The sequence below is a fragment of the Trachypithecus francoisi genome, unplaced genomic scaffold (assembly GCF_009764315.1).
Source record: "Trachypithecus francoisi isolate TF-2019V2 unplaced genomic scaffold, Tfra_2.0 Lachesis_group14, whole genome shotgun sequence".
Classification (NCBI taxonomy): domain Eukaryota; kingdom Metazoa; phylum Chordata; class Mammalia; order Primates; family Cercopithecidae; genus Trachypithecus; species Trachypithecus francoisi.
Genome location: NW_022681459.1, coordinates 57,649,410 through 57,676,034, shown reverse-complemented (window position 1 = coordinate 57,676,034; position 26,625 = coordinate 57,649,410). Strand labels below are relative to the sequence as shown.

Here is a 26,625-nt window from a genome sequence, read left to right as displayed (position 1 = left end):
GGAAGAGGAAAGACAGGCACGGCGCTTGCCTCGGTGGGCGGGGGCGGGGTGGCCCTGGGTTTCTCTTCAGCTCCCTCCGCCTCCCTGGTCCCTAGAACCCCTTCCTCACCGGAGTGAAGAAAAGCCAAAGCCCGGAGCCTCAGTTTCCCAATCTGTGAATGGGGACAACATACCCACCTTGAAGGGGTATTGGGAGGGGCCGGTGCATTCATTCATTCATTCATTCATCTATTCACTTATTTCATACCAGTGTGATGCTGGACTGGGACTGCAGACTCCGAAGTGGGCTGAACAGACCTACCTCACCCCTGTGAAGCCAACTAAACGCCCTCCAGGCCATGACTAGGGCATCCTGAGAGCACTCCCTAGGCCTCCTGCAGCTCTCAAGCCATGCCGGACCCTGCCCCCAGCCTTTGGCTTTCTCTCCAGCCCCTCTGTGCAAGGCTCTTGACACAAGAACACCGAGGCACAGAGTCGGCCAGCAACTTGCTCAAAGTCACACAGCAGGTACGTAGTAGTGCCAGCATCTGTGTACCCCCGAAGGGCTCCTGCCCCTCTCGATCAGAGCCTGCTCCCCCTCTTACCCCACTGGCATACCTGTCACCCTGGCCCCTCCCATTCTTCGGTGACTGGGAGTCACTTAGCAGCCTTGCCTGGCTTCTCCCTTAGATGGAGTGTTTAGCCAGGGCAGGCACCCCAGGCCCAGCGTGAAGGAACAGAGGTGCCCTTGCACAGTGAGGACCTGGAAACCTCCACAGGCTGCTCCTTACCTGCCAAGCCCTGTGACTGAGGGACCAGAAGCCTTCCCTGCTGGCTGCAGTCTCCCTGCAGCTGCTGGCCTCTTCCCTGGCTCCTGGTTGCCACCAACCCTAAACCCCAATAAAAGGAGAGCAACTTGGTCGGGCCTTGTATAGGCAAAAGAGTGTTTTCCAGCGCAGGCTGGCGTGTGTGTGCTGACAAGAATTCAGTGTGCTCCTCAGGGCGGGGAGTGGGGTTAGGGCGCTGAGTCAGCCCTGCAGTAGTCCAGCTCCCGCCTCGGCCTAGGGCCGCCACCTCCCAGGCCCAGGATGGCAGCGGCTGCTCCCGCAGTCCCCACGCACTCCAGGCTCTGGTCTCACTGCCTTGTGCATCCTCAGAGCACCAGCAAGAGCCCCATTTTACAGGTGAGCATACTGGAGACACTCCCTGTGAGATCTCACAGCTAGAAGCAGCAGAGCTGGGGCTCACACCGAGGCCACCGGGCTCCAGGTGCACACCTCGGCAGATGCTTGGCACAATACATGTGGGTTCCTTCCCATGGCCCTCAGTCTCTGTTGGGCAATGGAGGTTAGTGACACCACTGCACAAGCTCCTCTGGCCAGCACTGCCTGGCGAGGGGTGTGGGTAAAATGAACGGTCCCCACACTAGCCCACAGAGAGCCCGAGAGCCCACAGCGGGTGTGTGGCGCCCGCCTGACTCTATGCTGGGCTGACCTTCCTGCTGTTGCCCCCCCTATCCCTGGCCTGTCCCCACCCAGCAGCAGAGGGTCCTCCCTGCCAGTAGGAATGCGGTGGGAATGGGGCAGGAACGGGGCGGGGGGTGCCCACACCTGCCACTGTTTGAAACACATCAGTGGCTTCCATGACCGTGTGGACTCAGCACAGGGGCCTCGCTGGCGTCTGCAGGCACATTTCCTGGCTGCCAGGCCCTCCCCCAGCCCATGGCTGTCTCCCACCCCTGGGCCTTCATGCATCGTGGTGCCTCGGCGGCGCCCTTGGCTGGCTTCTGGGTGGCATTTAAACACAGCCATAAAGGAGGCCAGCCCTCCTCTGCCTCCCACCCATCCCTGGAAGCCTGCCCATCCTGAGCCAGGCCAGAAATAAACCTCCTTTTTCCATTCCTTTCGGTGGACAGAGAGCGAGTTCAGACTGGTCTGGGTGTTCCTTATCTAGCCACAGTCCCGACAATGGCAGCCCAGAGCGATGAATCCCACGATGGGAAACCGGGGGCTGTGGGCGCCCAGAGTGCCCGATGCAGCCTGACGGGGTAGGGGGCCGGGGGTGGGGGTGGTATTTATTTAATCTTCATGATTAGGAGGTACTGTGATTATCCCCAATTTACAGATGTGGAAACTGAGGTGCAGAGTTTCAGTAACTCATCCTGGGCCGCCTGGCTAGGCAGTCAGACCAGGGGGTCTGGTGTGGACACGTGAAGGATGAGTCGGGCAGCGGGGTGGGGGTGGGGTTGGGGGAGTGTTCCTGTCAGAAGGGTACAAGGCACACAAAGTCCCTCCTGCCTCTTGTCTGGGGCTCAGCACAGCAGCAGAGAAACAAAAGGGTTCTGAGCTTGGGGTCTGAACATGGGTTCAAGTCCCGGCCTTGCCACTTCTCAGCTGTGTGATCCTGGGCACATTTCTCTGTCTCTCTGAGCCTGGGCTTCCCTGTGGATTTTGTTATGGTTCAAAGCAGACCTCCTGTGCACCAGATCTGGAGCACCTATGACACAGCAAAGTATGGGTCCACCAATGACACTTACTCCTTGCAATCACCCTACGAGGCAGGAATTTTAAAAGTTCACCTTTGACAGAGGTTAGCAGCACAAAGACCAGCCTGCCTGGCAGACCGGGCTGAGGGCCACCTGGAGGGAGGATAATCCCAGTGCAGGCTCAGGGAGGCCACTGTGACCACATCCTCTTGCACGGTGGGCCCTTGCTTCAGCGGCTGTGGGGGAGGAACAGCACCAACATTCCCTCTCGGCCGAGGGGACCAGCTTCTAGAAAGCTCACAGCAGCGCTATGGAAAACCCTGGAAACAGCCCTGGAGACGGCCCAGTGGATGAATAGGAAAATGCATGATGTTACGGCCAAACGCCAGAACACTCTTCAGCTACCCAAATGCACTGCGGCCGCACAGAACGTCACGGGGCATCTCAGCGCTACGAGGCTAGAGAGAAAGTAAAGTCTCCAAAGAGGAAGTTCAGCATAGTACCCTTTCTAGAAGGCTAAAAAGAACTGTAAATAAAATGTACTTTTTGAGAGCACACCTGGCTATAGCGAGGCATACAGGGGGATGTGGGGTGAAGTGGGCCCTGCTGGGGGGTGCACAGGCTGACACTCCTGCCCTCATGCTGGGGGATGGGTCAAGGATGTTTCTTATATTATTAACAAACAAACAAGTAAATAAAGAAGTCTTGGCAAGGACCACTGAGGGAGAATACCAGGAAGCAGGGAGAGAAATGGGCCTGACTCCATGGCCTGGAGTCCAGAAAATAAAAGAGAAAATCAAGGTTCAAAATATATGTAAAGGAAAACAATGATTATAGTATCCCCCAGCCCCATCCACTGCACACAGGCCCACCTCTCTGGGCAGCTGAGACCCACACGGGGGCCTGGGTGGAGACTGCAGAAGCTGCTTTGTCCTGGCTGGGGGTCCCTGAGACAGCAGCGTTTTTTCTGGTTCACAGTCCCAGGTTGCTGGGCGTGGTGCCAGAATTGTCCAATTCCAGTAGGGAATCAGCATGAATTCCCAGCCTCCTCCTATTGAGCCCATAGACACCTCATCCCTTTGAGAACCTCCCAGTCATAAACGCTCTGTGCCTCAGTTTTCCCATCTGTAAACTGAGGACTCTGGGCCATATAACATCCTCCTGTATTTCCGTGTTTTGAACTGAGCTGGTGGCCCCACATCACCTGAGCCACAGAATCACAATGCTGCTTCTTATGCTGTCATTTCCTGCCTGGCGGGTCACCTGCCTCGAGGAGGCTTGGTTTCTTCCTTTGTGGAGGGTGCCATGCCTCCATCCTGGCCCCTCCAGGTCATGGGAAGGATGACTTGAGACGAAGAGCATGTAGGGTCCTGCCTGAGCCACTGCTGGGGAATTGCTGCCTCCTTCACAGGCTCACAGGCAGCAGCTCCCTGACCTAAGGTGATTCCACAATGGCAGTATGGGTCTCCATCTTGGCCCTCAGAGGATTCGCAGTCTGGGGCAGGGAGGGGAGAGACATCACACAGTGTAGACCACCCATATCGACGTGGAGTAGGGCGATCGTAACCCCCAGGGACCAAGTGCTCTCTGCAGTACCCTTAACAGACCTGGTCTCCCACACATCATGCTCCTGCAACAGGACGTGTCATTCTGTGACTTGCCCAAGGTTACAAACAGCAGGCCTCAATGTGGAATCCAGATTTGGAGCAGACCAAGCCAGGGAACCCAGCTGGGATGTGGTACACCCTGGGGAGAGGGACCTCGGTCAACGATGCAGGATGCGGTGGAAATCGGCCAGAACTCACTAGCTTGGGACCTCAGACAAGTGAGAGACCGCTCTGAGCCTCAGTTTCCCCAGCTATCTAATGGGGATGGTACCCAGGGTAGGCCAAGATGAACAAAGAGATCCCTGGAAGTGGCTGCACCAGGGCTGCACAGACCTGTAGGATCAGAACCAGGGTGGGGGCCGAGGGATCTGCATCTGTCCCAGCTTTCCAGGGCGTTCTGATGCCCACTCAAGGAAGAGCTGCCGGGCCAGCTTTGCAAGCCGCCCAGTCTTTGTCCACTCTGCAGTTGTAGACAAAAAAACAGCTGTAGAGAATCCTACATGAATCAGTGATGGTGTGTTCCAATAAAACTTTATTCACACAAACAGGCAGCCCCAGTTTGCAAACTTCTGGGTGAGATCATTGCTACCCCAAGCACAGCCCACAAACCAGCAACCCTGGCGTCTCCCAGGAGCTGTTGGAAATGAAGGCTCTCGCGCCACTCTTCCAGCTGAATCAGAGGCTGCGTGCTAACCCATTCCCCAGCACCTGCAAGTCTGAGAAGACCTGGGCTGGAGCCTATAGCAGGTTTTCTGGGCAGCTACCTGGTCCTGCTGGTTCCTTCTGAAGCAGATTAGGGGGCGGGCAGGAGGGGGAGCTGGGGGTTGCTGCCTAGAGAGTTATAACAAACCAAGGCACCAACGCGGCTAATTGGCAGCAGCTGCTGTTTCAACCAGAGACTTGTCAGCTGTGATTAAGCAAAGTTGCCTTTAGGCCAATCAACTTCAAAATTATGCAAATAGAGCTGCAGCAGAGACCACAGGGATGGTGCTGAGCCAGCTCCCCCACCCTTGACCTGGCACACTTAACCCCCCATCGTCGGCTGGAGGGCCCCTGTCTACCCTCACCACTCCCTGGACCAGTTCCACTTCTGGAGGTTAATGAGCCTCCCACCCACACTCTGTGTAATTGGCATGGAAGCTGCTGGGTGGGTGCGATCCAGCTCCAAGAGCCGGGCCAGGATGGAAGAATGTACCTCTCGAATGGATCAGCTACTGTACCGATCACCGATCAGGGCCCGGTCAGCGAGCCAGGCCTGTTCTTACTTGGGGCAGTCCACGCCCAGGAGGACTCCCTGGTGGCAATGGCTGGACAGCGAAGGAAACAGGTGCTTTCAAAGGTGGTGGGAAGCGGCTCTCAGTCGCTTTACCAAGCCCTTGCAAACCCTTGCTGGCCCCTCCAGATGTGAACAGACAACAGCCTCCTCCCACCTCATCTGCCTCCACACCTGTGGCCCCTGACACCCCAAGCCTGCTGTGCCGCCAGGTGGACTTCTCAGCTGCCCTGGCCCTGTGGTCTCTGGTCTCAGGTTTGCTGTCCTGCTCTGTGGGCTGTTCCCACGGGGGCCGAATCCCCAGGAAGAATAAACCACTGAATGGTGCATTGCTGGGGGAGGCAAGGAGGGCAGACCCCCAGACACCAGACTTAGAACCCAGAACTGTATCTGCTTTAGACACAGACTCCCCAAGTCCTCTCCGTCACCCCCCGCAGGAGAGCAAGCACCAGGCTCCACTTCCTCAGTTGAATCCTTCTCTGCTTAGTCGTCCCCAAACTAGAGATCCATCCTGATACTGAGTCTGTACTTTGGAAACAATAGGATGGATAATGAACATGTCTGCCCTGTCTGCTGAGCATGGGGCCCTCTGACCTTCCCTAGCTGGGCTCTGCCACTGCAGCCTCCTGACACCAAGGGGCTTGACAGGGAGCAGGGACTGAGGGGCAGAGCAAAGTCCCTCCAGGAGAAGGCCCCACACTCAGGCTGGCTACCCCCCGACCCAGTCCAGCCCTTCCAGGAGCTCACCGTGGGGGGCGGGGAAGTCCAGGGCAGACAACCCTCTACCCCAAGAGTCCTCTCTGCAGGCCCGATGCCATGCCCCAGCCTTCAAGAGAAGGCCTCCTGCTTTCCAAAAAGGAACGTCCCTTATAACGGGGAGAAAACTGCTAAATTACGTAGCATCGGTCGACATCTGGGTAAACGGTATTATGGAAGTCTAATTAGTGTGCTGCTGCTTTGGGGGAGTGTTAGCTCAAAAATTTCTGGGGAATGGAGAGGTAACATCAAAAAGTATTTATGAAAGCGTTTTGTCAACAGGAAAGCAATCGGGACCGGGATGGCAAGTGCAGAATTCCAGGGGCAGGCGGGTGCTGGGCTCAGGCCCGGCGGACGGTGGCCAAAGCCATGGCCAGAGAGACAACAGAACATGCAGGCTGGCCTCGGGGAGGGAACCCAGCTGGCCCTGTGATCCTGGACATATGACTTAGGCTCTCTCTTTACCTGTGAAGTAGGGTGCTAAGCCTCTTTACTTGGGTGGTGTGAGGATTAAATGAGATGACATATGTGAAACTCGGAGCCCGTGCTAGGTGGTTAGGAGGGGTCAGTCACCAGGGCTGCCCTTTTCCCTCCCATCTTCTCCTCAGGTCGGGGCCTGCTCAATGCTGTCACATAGGTTCTTTTAGGTGAGCAGCACGGTGACCCTGAGAGGCAGGTAAGGGCTGTTCATGACTCTCAGGTGAGGACACAGAGACCCGGAGAAGCTGTCACTCCCAGAGGGTCACACAGCTCATATGTGGCAGACTTGGAACTGGCACCCAGATCTCTGACTTCCCAACACGGAGCTCCCTCCAGGCTGCAGCGCTGGCCATACCTGGCACCACCCACAAGTCCTCAACGTGGCTAAGGATGGAAGCTCAGACACTTGGGGCTGAAAGGGTCCCCTTGTACTGTGGCTTCACCTCTCATTGTCAGCCAGGGAACCTGCCCAGGGCAGTAGCCCACGAAGACTCCAGGCCACAGAGGCAGAACCAAAGTAAGAGTGAAACCGTGTATAAGCCTTGGCCTCCCATGAGGTGCAGACAGGAGGAAAAGGCCATTCCTTGGGCACCTCCAATGTGTTTAGCACTATCCTGGGTGTTTCACAAGTATCGTCTCCTCCAACGTTCAGAAAAGGAGGGGCTACTGCCCAAGCCTGCAGATGAGAAAACTAAGCCTCGGAGAGGTTGCGTTGCCTGCTGAAGATCACACAGCTGCTGAGATTCTGGGACTTGGACCTGAGCTGGTTGAGTTTTCAAGCCCAAGTTCTTTGTAGGACTCGGGCTCTTGGCCTTGGCCCTTGGGGATGAAGGGGAAAGAGAAGGGAGCTGCAAGTCCCTACAATGAAACCACTTCTCCATTACTGGGAACAGCCCCCTCTCCCAGTGATAGGGGAAAAACAGAAGAGACCATTCTGGGATCCACTGGTCCCATTTCCCACCAGTGCCAGATGTCCCCACACTCACAATGTCCTGGCAGACCCTACCCCTGGGCGAACTCCTCCAGCCTCAGAAACTCCCCACACCACAGTGGAGAGGGAGTTGCTCCCTTCGGGGACAATTGAGACCATGTGGAAGGAAGGCTCTGGCTTTCAGCTCTCCTGCCCTTCCCACCACTCTGGTCTGGCCTCACACTGAACATGCTTATTTTAAAACAATCAGCATTTGGCTCAAGTCGTGAAAGATTAAATGTAGGAGTTGTGTTAGGAGGAGTGAGATGCACTGTGGCGGGGAAAGAAAGGGGTCGTCGGTGTGGGAGGCCCCTAAATGTCTCAGACCTAGTTCCTGGCCCCAGTGATGGGCGGCGGGGGTGGGGGGAAATCAGGTCTTGAGGGTAATGGATCTGATTCCAATCCCACCTCCATCTCTAACAGACTATGTCACTTCATTTAAAGCCTCAGTTTCCTTTCTTCCTTCCTTCCCCCCTCCCTTCCTTTCTTCCATCATTTAGGCAAGAAACTTTTACTGAGCACCTACTATGTGCCAGCCCTGATTCTATGGCCTGGACCCTGGGGGTATAGGAATGAACTAGGCAGAGACACCTCAACCTTGGCATGGAGAGGCCTTGTCTGGCAGTGTGGGAGAGAGGGACAGAAAGACCTCCCTCAGGGTGCCTGTTGAACACAAACATCCGATCTTAGCCATGTTCATGTCTGAGTTCCTATATACTGTTGCTTCCTGGAACCAACAGGGATTGCTGCCTCTCTGAGACCCCCTATTGCCAGCCCAGAACTGGTCATGGAGGAGGAGGCAGCAGGCATTGGTGATAAGTGGACCAGGCAGTGGAGCAGGGGGCAGGGAAGAGGTGCGAGGCCCTGGTCAGGGCCTTGGACAGTCCACAAATAAACTCCAGCTCATTCCTCTGCCCAAGTGAGCTTAGAGGGAGAGAAAATAGCTTTCACACTATATTTTCTAATTTTTTTCCACTCCAGTGCTTCTAAATCGATCCAGAACAGATTGTCCAATTGTTTGAATTTCAGGAGAGACGTCTCCTGATCTTTTCCCAGTCCTGCCTAAGATTCTGCCAGGACCCCGCCCTCCCCCGTGACCCCCTCTTTGGCCTGGCTCCAGCTGATGTCCAGGCTGTCCGGGGCTCGACCCCTGGCCTGTGGACCTGCAGGTGATGGAGGAAGGGCTGCACTCCCAGGTGGTACTCATGCCCAGGGAGGCCCTGGTAGAGCTCGTCCCTGGAGGGGAAGGCTTTGCTTTTGCAGGAAGAGCTGAACTAGCCAGCACTGTGGGGCAGTGGAGTCCCACCAGAGGCCGGCCACAGCCCACCCTCTTCTCCCACAGAGAAAGTGCTTTGGGTTTGGGGCTTAGTCAAGACACAAGCAACTGGGAAGGGGTATCATCATCCCCATGATTCCCAGCAGCAAGACAAACAGGCGTCGTCTCGGACACTGATGGGGGCTGCCGGGGGACTGCAGGCATCCAGGGTCCCGCCATGATGGTGGATTAGCAATGTCTAATGGTAGCAATGTCTGCCCCAGGCACAGCAGTGAGAGTGGCAGTGCTCCAGCCATACAGTTGCCATCCAGGTCCACAGGGTAATGTCAAAACCCAGTAACTCACCAGCAATCCAGTAACTAATGCCCCTGTCACTTACCCACTCACCCACCCATCCATCCATTCATCCATCCATCCATTCATCCACCCACCCACCCACCCATCCACCCACCTCACCCACTCATCCATCCATCCACCCATTCATCCATCCACCCATTCATCCATCCACCCACCTCACCCACCCATTCATCCACCCATCCATCCATCCATCCATCCATCCATCCATCCACCCATTCATCCATTCACCCACCTCGCCTACCCTTTCATCCATCCATCCATCCATCCATCCATCCACCCACCCACCCATTCACCCATCCACCCACCTCACCCACCCATTCATCCATCCATCTACCCATTCATCCACCCACCCATCCATCCACCAATTCATCCATCCATCCACCTCACCTACCCATTCATCCATCCACCCATCCATACATCCACCCACCCATCCACCTGTCCATCCACCCATTCATCCATCCACCCACCTCACTCACCCATCCATCCACCCACCCACCCACCCATTCATCCATCCATCCACACACCTCATCCACCCATTCATCCACCCATTCATCCACCCATCCATCCACCTACCCATCCCCCCATCCATCCACCCATTCATCCATCCACCCACCTCACCCACCCATTCATCCATCCATCCATCCATCCACCCACTCATTCATCCATCCATTCATCCACCCACCCACCCATCCATCCACACATTCATCCATCCACCCACCTCACCCACCCATTCATCCACCCATCCATCCATCCACCCATTCATCCATCCATCCATCCATCCATCCACCCCCCACCCACCCATTCATCCACCCACCCACCCATCCATCCACACATTCATCCACCCACCCACCTCACCCACCCATTCATCCATCCATCCATCCATCCATCCACCCACCACCCACCCATTCATCCATTCATCCATCCATCGATCCATCCACCCACCCACCCACCCACCTATTCATCCATCCATCCATCCATCCATCCATCCACCCACCCATCCATTCATCCACCCACCCACCCACCCACCCATTCATCCACCCACCCACCTCACCCACTCATTCATCCATCCATCCATCCATCCACCCACCCACCCACCCATCATCCATCCATCCATCCATCCATTCATCCACCCACCCACCCACCCATCCATCCACACACCCACCCATCCACACACCCACCCACCATCCATCCACCCACCCACCCATTCATCCATCCATCCACCCACCCATCCATCCACACACCTCACCCACCCATTCATCCATCCATCTACCCATGCATCCATCCATGCATCCATCCATCCACCCAGCCACCCACCCCGCTGCGACCAGAGTCCTCCAGCCTTGGCTTCTGCTCAGCTTTCCACAAGTGCCACAGAACAGCCACTCAGAGCTCCCAGAAGTCTCCCAGACTCATTTCCTAGGCTCTAGATGCATGGTTCCTTCTGCCTCAAATGTCGCTGTTCCCCTTGCTCGTCAACCTGGTCATCTTAGACTCCATCTCCTTGGATGCCGCCTCCTCTGGGAAGGCCCCCTTGATGCTCAGCCCCTTTCCTACCAGCATAATTGCTCCCCATCCTCTGTCATCACCCACACCTGTGCATTATTTTACAAAGGGCTTGAGTCTGGAGCCAGAACAGGTGACTGTGTCCACGAGTCCCTGCAGACTGTACGCCTGTGAGGACAGGCCCTGCGTACTATCTCAGGAGTGAATAAACCCATGACATGCACTGGACAAGTGGCCTGCCCATGCCTGCCTGCACCCACCCCCTTCTGAGGAAGCAGCAGGCAGCGGAAACCAGCCCCTGGTTGTTAAGATGCAGGGAAGCAGGAGCAACCCCAGTGCGGCTCCTCTGTGGCTCCTGCAGGCCCCACACCTTCCCTGGGTGTCTCTCCTCCCCAAAGAGGAGTCAAAGAACAGCCAAGGAGTGGAGAGGGTGGGCCCATCGGAGCACTCTGCACAGTTCCTCCTGGGTTCAGACTCCTGCAGGAGGGTCTGCTGTGAACACATTTTACAGAGAAGGAAACGGAGGCAGACAGGAGGCAGGAGGCTGGGCAAAGCCACACTGTGGTGAGGGGTGGGCACAGGAGTGTGGTGACCCTGAGCTCCCACACCAGCACCCCTCCTGACCACAAAGTGCATTCAGCCTCCCCAGTAGAAAGAACAGAAGCCACCAGGTCCAAATCCTGGCTTTGCAACGTAGTGGCTCTGTGCCCTTGGGGAACTCACTTTGCCTCTCTGAGCCGCTAGTGAGAATAACAACCTGTCCCTGCTCACGGAAAGTTACGAGAATTAAACAAGGTGATGTTGGCAAAGTGCCCAGGATAGGGTTGTGGTGAGCAGGTTAGGGTCTCCCCATCAGGTTGGGGCTCCAAGAGCCTTGGGCAGAGCATTCCCATCCCTGGTTCTGTCCATGAGTTGGAGGTGCTGCCTCACTGCCCCAAGTGCCTCCTCTACCCCTTCCCCGACCCTGTACCTCAGGTCTCCTCAGGAGGGGACCAGAGAGTGCCCAGGCTGATGTTTCATGAGCTCCGCCAGCTCCAAATCCACCCTCTGCTCCCTGTCACCCACTGCGTGGAGCCCAAACACCTCCCTTGACTTTCAGTTTGACTTTACAGGTTGCAAACCACCTTCAAGTGTGTTATCTTTGCAAGCCAGTCCTCTCCCTGCATTACGGAGGGGGAAACAGAGGTTCAGAGCGGCAGGAACTTGCCTATGCTGAAGCTGAGGGAGTCACAGCCTGAACTCAGCTCTGTTCAGCTTCAGAACCAAATTGTGAGGGATACCAAGCAGCCTGGGCTCCCAGACTCAGGCCACCATCCCTAGTTAACAAAGATTCATGCAGCAAAGAGAGATCATGTCCAGCTACACAACGTATCCCACTTTGTTGCTCGTATCCTCAAAGGGAAGCCTCTGCCCCCAAACTTCAGCCTCTTCCTTGGCTGCCCTGATCTTAGTTTTGTTCATTCACTAATTCATTTATGTGTCCATCCATCCATCCACCCATCCGTCCATCCATCCATCCTTCCATCCATCCATCCATCCATCCATCCATCCACCTCACCCACCTCACCCACCCATTCATCCATCCATCCACCCATTCATTCATCCATGCATCCATCCACCCACCATCCATCCATCCATCCATCCACCCACCCACCCACCCACCATCCATCCATCCATCCATCCATCCATCCATCCATCCATCATCCATCCACCCACCTCACCCACCCATTCATCCATCCCTCTAGCCATTCATCTATCTATCCACCCATTCATCCATCTATGCATTAATCTACCCACCATCCATCCATCCATCCTCCATCCATCCATCCTTCCATCCATCCATCCATCCATCCATCCATCCACCTCACCCACCTCACCCACCCATTCATCCATCCATCCACCCATTCATTCATCCATGCATCCATCCACCCACCATCCATCCATCCATCCATCCACCCACCCACCCACCCCCATCCATCCATCCATCATCCATCCATCCATCCATCCATTCATCCATCCACCCACCTCACCCACCCATTCATCCATCCCTCTAGCCATTCATCTATCTATCCACCCATTCATCCATCTATGCATTAATCTACCCACCATCCATCCATCCATCCATCCATCCATCCATCCATCATCACTTCATTCCCAGAAACCTGTCCAAAGCATGCCAAACCTGGGCTTGATACTATCAAGCTAAACTAGGAACAAGGCAGCCTCCACCCTTCCAGAGAGAGGCTCTCTGACCCTTCACCGCTTCTGTGCCTCCTGGGTGTTTCTGTTTTTAAATGTAGCAGTGGTGATAATAATACCAGTTATATTTACTGAGCACTTACTATATGCCCGTCTGCACCAAACACATTCCTTGCAATAACTCGTTTAAATCCTGAAGAGGTGGATATCATGTCAATTTTTAGATGAGAAAACAGGCTCAGAGAGGTGATGTAATCTGTCCAAGGCCACACAGCCAGGAGGAGTGGAGACTGGGATTTGAACTCTTACTGCCCCTCCAGAGCTTAGGGATAAAACATAACGGTTATCGATGTAACTAACCCAGCTGTCCCAAATGTTACAATCTCTGCCTCAAATCCTCTCAAGTCACTCAGGTTATTATCATCATTATTAGCCCTATGTTGAAAATGAGGATGCTGAGGCTCAGAGGGAAATATGCAGCCCCCACTGGTCACTAGTAAGAGATGGGGCTAGACTGGAACCCAGGCTCCAAAGCTGGCTCCCACCTGCGTGGTCTGCGGTTGCCATGGCACTGGGTAGGAAACACTGCCACTGGTCTAACTGCTCACCTGATTCATTTTCTCATTCATTCAACAGCCACAGGCATGGCAGTCCCTACTCTAGGGGTCTGGGGATAAGCAGACTTGGTTCCTGCCTGCCTGCTTCATGGAAGGGCTGCAGCAATGTTAACACAGTAACACAAAGTTGGTAACAGTATCAAAGTGAGAATACAGAGGTGGACAAGGTATTGAATCCACACTGTGCTAACTAAGCCCTTTGTATGAATTTTTCTTATCTGGTCTCACAATAACCCATTTTGCAGGTAAGGGAACTGAGGCTCCAGGGGTTATATAACTTGCCCAAGGTCACAAAGTGAGGAGCCAGCAGCGAGGAGACTTGTCTGGGCAGAACCCCAGCATAGCCTCGGGAATTCCAGGCTGCTCTTAGGGACGCAGGCAGCCTGCCAGGGATCAGCACCCGGAGCCTCCCTCTGGCCCGTTGTCCTGACGATGGGGTTCATCTCAGCTGCATGGCTCATTCCCCAAAGGACTTTCTGTCCTAGGGATCAGATTCCAAGCAGTTGCACCCAGCTGGTGCTACACTGCCACACCCCAGCCTGGCTCCCAGAAGCCTGAACAATTTAAACAGCAAAGGCCCTGCTGGAGGGCTGGGCACAGTGGCCCACGTCTGTAATCCCAGCACTTTGGGAGGCCAAGGTGGGTGGGTCATCTGAGGTCAGGAGTTCGAGATCAGCCTGGCCAACGTGGTGAAACCCCATCTCTACTAAAAAGACAAAAAATAGCTGGGCATGGTGGTGCGCGCCTGTCATCCCAGCTACTACTGGGGAGGCTGAAGCAAGAGAATCACTTGAACCCAGGAGGTGGAGGTTGCAGTGAGCCAAGATGGAGCAACTGCACTCCAGCCTGGGTGACAGAGAGAGACTCCGTTTCCAAAGAAAAAAAGACCCTGCTGAACTCTCACTGAGCTGAACGCTGAACCTGGGCCTTCTGGGGCTTGGGAGGGTGCCAGACTTCCTGCAAATGGGCAGAGAGGCTCCATCAGCACATTTTCTGGACGCAGAGACGGAGGCTCAGAGCTGGCAGCCCCAGCATGGGCCTCGCCAGGACCCAGGTCCTGAAGCCCAGCCCCTCTTGCAGCCAGGGAGTTCGGCTCCCGTGGAGGGAGAAAGGGGCCTTTCTAGACTTTGGAATTCATGTATGTGGCTCTTTAAGTTTTAGAATTTCGATAGAATAACTTACTCTTATTTGCTCTCCACCCGCACAGAGCCCATGAGATCCAGGGCCTTGGGTTTCAGAGCCCTGCCTGGCTGTGACTCTGGCCACCTTGGGCTTCTGGGCTCAGCTCTCTCCTTTAGGGAAACTTGGCCTGCCTTGGGCTACCCAAGGGCAGTGGAAAATAATGGATATGAAAGGGCTTTGTAAAAAGCCACATGTCCAGCCAGGTTGTCACAAAGGAACCTTCATAACGAGAAGCCACATCCGTGTGAGACCCACACCGAGACCTTCCTCAAGCCACTCCTCCTCCTCAAATGCCCCTCTGCCTTCTCCTACGCACCTTTCAAGACCCAAGCTGAAAGTTACTTCTACCAGGAAGCCCTCCCTGACCCCTCTCAGAGGCTGGTTTTTCTTTAGTTCTCCTGCCCCTCCCTGTGACAAACACGTTACAAAACTCACCAGGGAAGGACCTGTTTCAAATCGCCCCTCCTCACCCCCTGGGCCTGGCACCCTGTCCAGAACTCGGTAGGCGTTCCAGAAATGTGGAATGAATGAACGCTAAATGCATCTCTTTTGGTCTGTAAATCCAGCTGCTCACGTACAATTCTCCCGACAAAAGAAAGGAACCCAAAGTGAAAGCAAATCACCATCGTTTCCGTGACAAGCTCTGGGAGCCTCAGAGGAAATTCTCGCGCTGGATTATGGAAGGAATTTGCCTTTATTTTTAATTTGTGCCAATATCTAAGAAAACGGCACTTTATTTTGAGCCCATCAGGCAACAACGAGGAGCTTTGGAACCTGGCACGGGAGACAAACTTTCCCAGCCCAATTTCCCAATGCAAATCTCTCCGCCGCGGCAGAGCCGGCCGTCCCCTCCCTCTGCTGGGCACCTCTCTGAGGCTTGCCAGGGAGGAATAATCAGATTATGTAGCTGGGTTTTCAAAGATCACGGTTTGTCTCATTTTCCAGGGAAGTGTGAACAAAAAAATTTTTCCCTCCCAGGGCTCTGTTAAGAGCCTTCCAGAACTTAATTCAGTGTTAAATGGGTGTAATTTGGGAAACTCATGCATTATTTCTTAATTTCTGGAAGGAGCATTTGCACACATCTGCTGGGGTAGGTGTGCGTGCGGGCAGGTGGGTGGTGACTGGAGCATGTGCCCCAGATGGGAGGGGAGGGAGAGCAGGCTGGGGGGCATGGGCTGTCGATATAAATGCCCCATTCAGGTTGACTTCGGAAAATATAGGACTAGAGGCATTTACATTTCATCTCAGCTTCTGCTTCTGTGGATGGCCAGGCAGGGAGAGATTCTGAAGCCTTTTCCTAAAAGGAGTGTCTCGGGGGGTTTCAGGGCAAATTTCATCATCCAGGAAATGTCTGTACTATCCCACACCGCCCCGACTCCCCAAAGCTCCTCGAGGCCTCTGGACAATGTCCACCGTGTCTGCAATATAGGCTTGAGCATCCTTGGCCCTCAAGAATCCCCAGTTTACTGTGTGACCTTGAGTGCAGTCCCAGCCCTCTCTCAGCCTCAGTGTCCCCATCTGAATATGGGGAAGCAGATCGGCTTCAACCCCCTCCACCAGCAGCTCCTGGGGCCTCTCCCCATCACAGCACAGCGCACGAGGCTCAGGCCTGCTGCTGGCACTGTCTTTGTCTACCACCCTGCCCATCCCCTTGAGGGCTGTGGAGAGTGGGGTGTGCGCGCGCGCACACACACACACACACGCACACACGCACACGCACACACACACGCGCACACACACGCGCACACACACACGCACGCACACACACACGCACGCACACACACACACACACACACGTGCGCATACGCCAGAGACCCTGCCTGGGCCTGGTCTGGCACTTTCAGAGGTACTGTGTCCTGAGGTGCTGAACAAGAAATCCTGGGCTTGTGGGGAGTGGGGACAGCCAGTGACTGGGGAAGTCAGGATGAACGTTTCTGACCTGGCCACAGCTACGAAGAAAAGGAGGGAGGGGCTCATGATAACTGGAGTGGGGGGACAGAAGGCACATCAACAGGGCCAGCAGGACATCCACAGCCCCGGCTAGAGAATGATTTATTCATAGAGTCATTCATTAAACAGGTTGGCTGGAAGCTGCCCGGGGGTGGGTCTCAACGACCTTGGGGTCTCCTCCACCTCCCCAGGGGGTTCATGCTTGGGGGTCAAGGAATGTGTACCCAGGAGGAAGGCAGGAAGGAGGGAAGGGGTACAAAAAGGGAGGGAGGAAAAGATGGGGTCACCCCCCTGCCAGGCCCTGGGCAGAGTGAGACCAGCGTCTACAGAGTGGGTGTCCCCTATTGTCCCCAGGAGGGCATAACCAGGGTGGACAGGGCCTTGGGTCACACTCCTCACTCATCCTGGCTCAGATGTCCAGAACCCTGCCTGTTTAGTGTTTAGGAAACGAGGTCCCACTATTCTTAGGTGTTGACGATTGTTTCAGTAACTTCTGAAAGAGCAGCTGGGCTGAGAGAAGCCCCTCTTGGGGGAGCAGGGGAAGGGGCTCTCAATTCGCTCTAAGATCCTGTGAATCTGTTGTACGAGTCAACTGGGGAGAAGCTAAAGCAGCTGAGACTGGGTTAATAGAGGCAGAGCATCCCTAAGAAGGGAGGTGATAGCTTTCATCTAATCATAAGGCGGGCCAGGCTCTGGGTCAGTAATACGGGAAAGTAAGCAGGATAATGAGTAGGAAGTGAGACTATGGGGCCCCAACCCCGTCATGGCTCCTGGTGCTGTGTCTTAGGAGCCTCTACATCCCCACCCCCGACTAGGCGATACAGTGTAGTGGTTGGGAGCCTGGTCCTGGTGAGGTTATGTATTATTAGCCTCTCTGGGTCAGTTTCCTCATCTGTACAACAGAATCTACAGTTGCCATTGACAAGGTTGGCATGAGGATTAAGTGGGAAGCTGGGTTCTGAGTGCACTTAGCATGGTACCTGGCTTGCAGCAGGCCTTTGGGCTGTCACTGCCAAGTGCAATCCTAGTGCTGTGTGGGGTGCAACTGTGAGCCTGTTCGGTGAAGTCCTGTATTGTGGACACAGACAGCTGAAGTGGCCAGACCTGGTGTCCACATGCCACCGCCCCCCACCCACCCCAGAAGCCAAGGGCCTGGGCATGAGGCAACCCTCCTGCAGTGTGGCCTTTGGGGTGGGGGTGGAGAGGGCTTGGCCAATTGTCCTAGGAAACTGGAAATCAGATTCACCATCTTGGCCAAAACTGCCTCTCCCTCTGCCCAACTCAACCATGGGCAGCCCACCCAGAAGCTGTTTAAGCTCCAAACCTGGCCACCCTCCCTCCTCCCTGCCCCACTCTGCTATTCAAACCCTCACCCAAGCTGGGGGTGGTGTTGTCTCCTGCTCTGGCCCTGCTCCAGGGGAGCTCCATCCCCCAGCCCTCCAGGCCTGCAGCCACCTCCCAGCCCCGCAGGTCCAGAAGGCTTCAGCCACCCTGCTGTGTCTGCATCTCTGCCCATAGAGGGTCCCTGCCCAGAACATCTCCTCCCCCTTCCTCTGGTTGATTCATGCCTGTCATTCTGGACCAAGCTCCCCCGGCCCCAACCCCTCCCAGGTTCCAAAGGACAAGTGCCTCCCGCACGTGCACTTCCCGACCCCCGGGAGCTCCCCACTGCCTCATGGCCTGACCTAGGCATGCCTCCAGCTCTGCTGGCTTGTCCAGGGTCACTTCCTCCTCTGCTTCCTCGACAGCTGCCAAGGGTGAGCCGAGGCGCTTCAGCACAGGCATGGAGGCTAGGGGAGCTGGCTTAAGAAGGGGAGGGAAGGGATGGATGGATGGATGACTGGTAACTGGGAGTGGCCGTCAGCTGGTCTCACTCTGGGCAGGTCCCACTTGCTTTCTTTGTCACTTACAAAGGTCTGACTGAGCAGCACTGGCCCTGCCCCCTACCCCTCTCATCCAGTCCACCTGCCCTGATAAGCTCCAGGCTGGGTGGCTCAGGAGAGCGAGAATGGGACACACACGCGCGCACGTGCGCGCGTGCATGCGGCTCCAAACCAAACTGCTCCCCTCACTCCTCTTCATCAGTCCATACCTCCCAGATGCCTGAGACAGAGCCAGGAACGCAGCGTGAAGATGACATTAAAGAAAGAAACCGTCAGAAACCCTTGCCTGGGGCTTTCAGCAACCAGCCACAACCAGCTGCCTGGTTGTAGAACTTCCTGGTCATCTCTTGTCAGAACAGGCACAGCAGACAGCCTCTCTGGAGAGACGGGGTGCTTGCAGAGAGGTGTTCTGCACTGAGCAGTCACAGATCCAGGGCATGGGGAGCGACCCCCCAGTTCTAGGCAACCATGACTGGCATGGGGATTGTCCTGGTTGATGCTGGGACCTGAAGGTTATTTGAATTCTGCTTTCGAATGACATTTCTCACCGAAGCTGAAGCCTACCTGTAGGTGAAAAGTCCCAGCGATTACCCCTGGACCATCTGATTCCCAGAGAGATTTGGACAATCAGACTCAGGTGAGGAAACAAAGGGTGATGCAGGGAGGGACTTCTCATCAGTCTGGGTCTGAACAGAGCTGAACTTGATGGTATTTCAGGCACAGCCACCCAGCAGCGAGATGCACAGGACATTACTAACCGAAAACACCTTAGACAACGCCTACAGCAGGGCCCTCATTTTATAGTCTAGGAACCTGAGGTCCAGAGACATGTGGACAGCTGCCTGGGGTCACACAGCCACCAACGCTCAGTGGGAACCGTCAAGTGTTTCTCACAGTGAGCTCACAGCAGCCTTTGGTGGTGGGCATGGCTGCCATTCTGTCTTCCAGATGAGGAAACCGGCTGGGAGGCGTCAGGAGCCTTGGTCAAGGTCATACAGCCCTGGAGAGGGGACTGGAGGCCACCCCCAGAGAGTCCCTGTGTGGGGCACTTCGTGTTCTTCCCATCCTAGGCTGGGATTCCTGTAAGTGACAGATGCAGTCACTTAAAACAGGCTCAGGAGGCCCAGAGAGGTAGGGGAGATACAAAGAGGCATCCCCAGAGGTGCTCTCCCGCAGATTACATAACTCCCCTTCCCTGTCCGATGGCCCCGGGGGGGGGAGGCTGGGGCAGCTAGCAAGAGTGGGGGGCACCCAGCGGGGGAATGGACCCGGCCTTATTCGCCTATATCCTCTTGACTCTTTCCAAAGAGGTAACAGTCGTAGGCGCCAGGACGCACTGGCTTTCTACCCCTTTCTTTTTCCCTCTGGTTGGGTAACAAATACTAATACGAATAATGATAATAATAATTAGAATAAATATAACCTCGAGACGCTTGGGGTCTCGTTGCCATGGCAACCGCGGGCGCTAATGAGCTTCTGAGGCTGCCCTCGGGGCCACCCAGACCTGGGCGCGGGATCAATGTTGATTCGGCCCCTGGAGGCAACAGCGATTCCGCGGGGGCCACGCGGCCGACCAGGACCGAGGAGCAGGCACTTGGGAGGGGTCCTTCTCCCCGTCCCCTGCGCTGCCCAGCTGGGACCCCCAGGCCCCTCTGGGTCCGCAGCGTGGCCCTCAGTCCCTGTGTAGCCCGCACGGGGCTCCCAGCTCACTGCGCTCCCCGACTCGGTTCTCGGAAGCCAGTCCCCACCTCGGACGCGGATTCCGGTCCCGGCCGCCGCGTCCGGGCACGGTGCGCCCCGGACTGCTCTTCGCAACCCGGCCCCTTCTTCTCCAAGGTTCAGCGACCCCGACCTTGGTGAGCGCCGGCGCGGACCCCAGTGCCGAACACCGGCTGTCCCGCAGGGCTCCTGCCCCCAGACCCTTCCCCGGTCGTCCCCAGCCCCTTTCTAAAGAGCCCCGGACCCCAGTCATAGGACCCTTACCCGCCTCTCTCAGTGCGCCCACCCTTCACCCCTTCTCCGGAGCCCCGCGCCGCAGACCCCGCCCCCCACTCGCCCAGACTCTCCTCCGCCAAGAGCTCCGCCCCGGCCCCTTTCCACGCCGCGCTCGGACCCCGGCCCGGGCGCGCCCCTCCCCCGCGCGGCCCCCGCCCTGCCCGCCCCGGGGCGCAGCTCACCTCGTGCCCGCCGCCCGCTCGTTCCTCGCTCCGTAGCCGGGAGCCGGCGCCCGCGGGAGCCGCCTGCTGGGGTGCGGGGGCTGCCCACGCCCCCGCGATGCCCCCGCCGCCGCCGCAACAGTTGTCCGGCTTCTGGGGGCTGCGGGGACGCGGGGACTCCGGGCTCCTGGATCGGCGCTCGGAAGGCGCCCGCTCCTAGGCGCGCCGGGCGCGGCGCGGAGCTGGGGCCGGGGCCGGGGCTGGGGCTGGGGCTGGTGCCGAGGCTGGAGCTCCGGCTCCGCGTACGGCTCGGGGTCCGGCGGCCGGCCGCATGCCCCGTCGCCGCCCGCGGCTACTCGGCGGCCCGCGCCGCCGGCCGCCCGCCGGCCCCGAGCCCCGCGCCGCGCCCGCCGCCGCCGCCGCCGCCGCGCTCATGCTCGCCGGGCCCCGCGCTCGCCGCCGCCGCCGCCGCTGCCCACTTCACTCTTTGGCGCTCGCTCCGCGCCGCGCCCTCTGCTGCCCCCTCGCCCGGGCTCGCCGAGCTCCCGCCGCCCTGCCCGCCGCGTCCTGCGCTCTCCTCTCTCTCCCTTCCTCTCTCCTCCCTTCCTCTTTCTCTCTCTCCCTCTCTCTCTCCCTCTCTCTGCGTCCTCCTCTCATTTTTTTTCTTTCGCGGTCTCTTTTCTCCCCCTGTGGCTCTTTCTCTCTCCCCTCCTGCTGTTTGCGGTGGCTTCTCACTTTCTCTCTTTTTACTTCCTTTCCGTCGTTCTTTCACGCCTTCCTCCTCCTTTTCCTTCCTTCTACTTTTCCCTTTCCTCTTCCCGCTTTCCTTCCTCCCTCCCTCCCTCCCTTCCTCCTTCCTTCCTTCCTCTCCGTTCTTCTCTCTTTGTTCCTTCCTCCTCCTTCGCTCCTTCCTTCCCACTCCCTTTTCCTTTCCTCTTCCCACCCCAGTTTCCTACTCTTCAGTCCTCCCATCTCCTTCTAACACACACCTGCTTTGTCTGGGGGCCACGTTATTCCCGCCAGCCAGACCCTGGCCAGGGGGATCAGGGTCACGGTCAGCTTGGGCCAAGAACCCTTCGCATGAGACAGGCTCCTCTGCCACGGTTTCCTGTGGGAAAGGCCCCACTTCCTACCCTCCTGGGCCACTGCATGGGGTCCCCTCCTCGGCTCCTGCTCCCCGCTCCACCCAGCAACCCCCCAGCTCCAGTCTGCCCCCCATTTCACCCTCACCTGTGGGACAAGAATGTGCTTGCCCTTCTGTGGCCTCAAAGCCAGTGAGCCCCCATTTCCCCACCTTCCTCTGTCCCTGGCGGGGAGACCTGCGGTTGTAAAGAGGTCTTGTGGGGAGAAGGTTGCAGCCTCCTCGAGGGCCCCAAGAGAGAATGGAGACGAAGATCTTTTATCAATTCTTGATTTTAGGAGGAAGAAGGGAGCCTCTGGAGGACTGGCCCCAAGATTCTCCCACCTGGGTCTCCTGAGATGGTGGCCCTCATTTCACTTTTCTAAGCATTGATGGAACTGCAACAGAAACTGGGCTAAGCCCTGTATACTTGTTGTATTCTTTATGCTTTATTTGTTCCTCACCACAGTGCTGAGCAGCGTCCTCCCCACTTCACAGCAGAGGCGCTGGGACTCAGAGAGGTTAGGACACCTGCTCTGAGCCACACAGTCAGCTAGGGGCAGAATCGGGGCTCAAGCCCAAGTCTGCCTGACCTTTCAGGCCCAGTCCCTCAGCCTTGGCCCCTCACAGGTACCTGGGTGAACATCAAGAGAAGGCACCGAAGGCAAGCACTGCACCCTCTCCTTACTGAGGAGGAACCAGAGACAGCGGCAGGTGCCTGGCAACAGCTTGTACATGACCCGTTGATGGGGCTGGGAGTCCCGATGGCATTTCTGATGCCACATCCTGGGCCCCTTTCAAGGATAAGAGGGAGGCTCAGCCTCGTGCCTAAGGCACCCAGCAGGACAGTGGGAATGGTGCCAGGGCGCCCACCCTAGGAAGCCTGCACTGTTGGAGTGCCTCCGTTTCCCCCACTTGTCTCACAGGTGTCCATGCCTTCCTGTCCTCAGTGGACCTGGCTTGAGCAGCTGCCCAGGCAGGACACTGAATCTCCCCCAAGGGAGCTGATGTGGGCCCTGCTCATGGGAGAGGCAGAGGGGCCTCCGTGAATGCCCCAGCAGGGCGAGGTCTGGACCACAGCGAGGGCTCAGGGAGGCAGCACCTGCTTGGCCACAGGGGCAGGCAGTGTTGCCCAGTGGGAAGGCTCATGGCATTTGTAGCAAGGTGGCACTTTGTCCCTAATTGGCCAGGTGGCCTTAGGCATGGCACAGAAGCTCCCTGAACGTCAGTTCTCTTTCCTGAAGAGGTCACAGCACTACCTCCCAGACAGGGTGTCTCAAGGACTAAATGAGACGAGGCCCATGAGGTACTTCTCCTGGCACCTGGCAAATATCCCAAGAGGGGGACAGAGGAAACTGAGGCCCAGAGAGGCCATGGAACAGGTGGAAGTGCCGGGTGCTGGTGGTGGTGGGGGGCTGGGAGGTGCCTACCAGACTGTCCCGTCTGATTTTGGATGTCACGCTGGAGAGGTGCCTGTCATCTGTGCCCTAGCACCGACTGTGTCTTAGGCTCTCAACGCCAGGGACACTCAGCTTTGAGGGATGTGGGCTGAGCGAGGGGAGGAGGTGTCAGGGCGTCACAGCAGGCCGCCTGTGTTGCTGGGATGGGGTCTGTGGTGTGTAGTGTGTGTATGTGTGTGTTGTGTGTTGTGTTTGTTTTGTGAGTGGTGTGTGTGTGTGTTGTGTGATGTGATTTGTACGTGGTGTTTCGTGTGTGCATGTACTATGTGTGCTCTGTGAATGCGTATTAAATGAGTGGGGTGTGTGTACGGCATATGTGTGAGTATGTGTGTATGAGAGAATCTGAGTGGTGTGTGTTTTGTGTGTGTGCTGTGTGTATATGAGAGTGTGAGTGCTGTGTTTTGTGTGTATGTGTGTGCATATGAGTGTGTGTGAGTGGTGTATGTGTCTTGTGTGTGTTGTGTGTCTGTGTGGTACTGTATATGAGGTGTGTGATGTGTGTTTATGGTGTGTCTGTGTGTTGTATATAGTGTATGGTGTGTGTGGTATGTGTGAGATGTGTATGTCTATGAGTATACATAGGATTGTTGAGAGTGTGTGTTGTGTGTGTGTTCTATGTGTGTGTGTGTATGTGTGTTTAAGAGTGTGTGTTGTGTGTTATATCTGTTGTGTGTCGTGTGGTATGTGAGTATAAATTGTGTTGTGTGTGTTGTATGTGTGCATTGTGTGTATGTGGTATGGTTGGTCTGTGGTCTGTGGTGTGTGTGGTGTGTTTGTGAATGTGTATGTATGTGTATGTGTATGAGAATGTGAGTGGGGTGTGTTGTGTGTATATGTGAAGATATGTGAGTATGATATATGTGAGTGGTATGTGTCAATGTGTGTGTCTCAAGGTGTGTGTGGTGTGTGTGTGTGAGTGGTGTGTGTGTGTGGTGTGTGTATGTGAGGGTGTGAGTGGTGTTTGTGGTGGTTCGTGGTGTGTGTGGTGTGTGTATGTGAGTGTGAGTGGTGTGTGTATGTGGTATCTGTGTATGTGAGGGTGTGAGTGGTGTTTGTGGTGGTTCGTGGTGTGTGTGTGTGGTGTGTGTGAAGGTGTGAGTGAATGGTGTGTGGTGGTGTGTGTGTGTGAGTGGTGTGTGTGTGTGGTGTGTGTATGTGAGGGTGTGAGTGGTGTTTGTGGTGGTTCGTGGTGTGTGTGGTGTGTGTATGTGAGTGTGAGTGGTGTGTGTATGTGGTATCTGTGTATGTGAGGGTGTGAGTGGTGTTTGTGGTGGTTCGTGGTGTGTGTGGTGTGTGTGAAGGTGTGAGTGAATGGTGTGTGGTGGTGTGTGTAGGGTGTATGAGGGTGTGAGTTGGTGTGTGTGAGGGTGTGAGTGCTGTGTGTGGGGTCTGTGGTGTGTCTGTGAGGGTGTAAGCAGTGTGGGGATGTGGTGTGTGTGTATGAGTTGGTGTGTGTGAGGGTGTGAGTGCCGTGTGTGGGGTCTGTGGTGTGTCTGTGAGGGTGTAAGCAGTGTGGGGATGTGGTGTGTGTGTATGAGTTGGTGTGTGTGAGGGTGTGAGTGCTGTGTGTGCACTGTGTGTGGGGTCTGTGGTGTGTCTGTGAGGGTGTAAGCAGTGTGAGGATATGGCATGTGTGTAGGTGTGTATATGAGTGGGTGAGTGTGAGTGGTGTGGGGGTTGCAAGTGTATGTATGTGTGTGAGGTGTGAGTGAATAGTGTGTGTATGGTGTTGTGTGGTGTCTGTGTATAAGGATGCGAATGGTGTGTGTGGTTGTGTGTGTGAGTGGTGGGTGTGTGTGTGTGTGAGGGTGTGAGTGGTGTGGGTTGTGTGTGAGATGTGAGTGGTGAGGGTGTGTGTGAGATGTGAGTGGTGAGGGTGTGTGTGAGATGTGAGTGATGAGGGTGTGTGTGACTGTGTGTAAGGGTGTGAGTGAATGGTGTGTGTGTGTGTGAGGTGTGAGTGGATGGTGTGAATGAGCGGTGTGTGTGCTGTGCGTGCTGGAGTGTGTGATGGCTGTTGGCATGCGGGGGTGGTGGAATGAGGCATCTCCCTTTTTTGGGTGCGCATGTCTGGAATCTCCATATGGTAAGTGGGTTCGTGCATGTTTTCCACGTGTATGTGTGGTGGTGGTGTGTGTGTGTGCATGTGTGATGTTTGTGTATATGTGTATTTGTGGTGTGTGTGTATGTATGGTAAGTGTGGTGTCTGTGTATCTGTGTGTATGTGTGGTATATCTGTGTGTGGTATGTTTGGTGTGTGTTTCTGTGTGTATACATGGTGTGTGTGTGTGGTGTTTGTGTGTGTGTGTGTGTATGGTGTGTGTGTGTATGGTCTGTGTCTGTGTGTGGTGTGTGTGTATGTGTAGTGTATGTCTGTGTGGTGTGTAGTGTTTCTGTGTATATGTGTGGTGTGTGTGTAGTGTTTGTATGTGGTGTATGTGTGTTCTGTGTGTGTGTCTGTGTATGTGTGATGTGTGTGTGTGTGGGCGGGTGTTCAGGGCATGTGGAAAGCGTCATCATTTAGTGGAGCCCCTCCCCCTCATTGTCCCTCCCTGCCGCCCTTCACCTGCCACTGGGCGGGGCTCTGTGCCTGTCCCAGGTCAGTGCTGGACACCCAGAGACCAGAAAAGGTCCCTGCCCCAAAGAAGCTTAAGGTCGGGTTGGTGACAGCACAAATGTTAAGGCTCTATCATTCCATCTCCTACAGGATGAAACTCCATCCCCTCTTCCTGTGCCTGTGTCCCAGCCCACCTGCCCAGCCTCCTCTGCAGTCAGGTGCTGGAGCTCCAGCCATGTCAAACCTGCAAGCCACGGTGGCTGTCCTGGGTGGTCACTCCATGGCCTCCTCAAAACCCCATGACAGGCCCACTATGTGCTGGGCTGGGCTGCCCTCCGCAGTGCTTCCAGAGCCCTGCACCTTCACCTTCTCTCTCTAGAACAGGCTCCCCTACCTTGGACAAAACTACTTTGCCTCCCTGAGCCTCAGTTTCCTCATCTGCATAATGGGAATGACCTCAAAGGGTCAATGTGAGGATTAGACGAGAGACAAGATCATAACAGGCAATGGTCCTGTCGATTAACCCACAATAAATCAATGCTTGGCACTTCGTAGGTACTTGGTCTCATCAACGTCTCTTCTGCTTTTTCAGGAGGCCGAGGGGTGAGCAGGAAAAAGTGTGGCCTTTGGAACTGAATGGATTTGGGTTTGGATCTCTGACCATGGCCAATGTTATTCACTTCTCTCGTGTCCTGTGCTGACCGTCAGATGACCACCAACTTTACATTTCCAGAGTCTGAAACCAAATGGGTATACTATCCCTGGGCCAAAATCCTGGGGTGGGTGGGGCCGCGCTTCCTGGAGGCTCCAGGGGA

General features: G+C 55.9%; 1 protein-coding gene across 3 annotated transcripts in view; it reads right to left on the bottom strand.

Annotated features, from left to right (window-relative positions):
• Positions 1-21,057, bottom strand: part of SHISAL1 (shisa like 1) — an 87,264-nt gene extending 66,207 nt beyond the window's left edge. For 2 of the 3 annotated variants that reach the window (XM_033233680.1, XM_033233682.1), the window contains exon 1: positions 20,695-21,057. The gene's annotated coding sequence lies outside the window, so the exon portion shown is untranslated. Of the gene's footprint in view, positions 1-770; positions 904-20,694 lie in introns of those variants that run through there. The other variant, XM_033233681.1, reaches the window with a different exon arrangement.
• Positions 21,058-26,625: the final 5,568 nt, after the last annotated feature.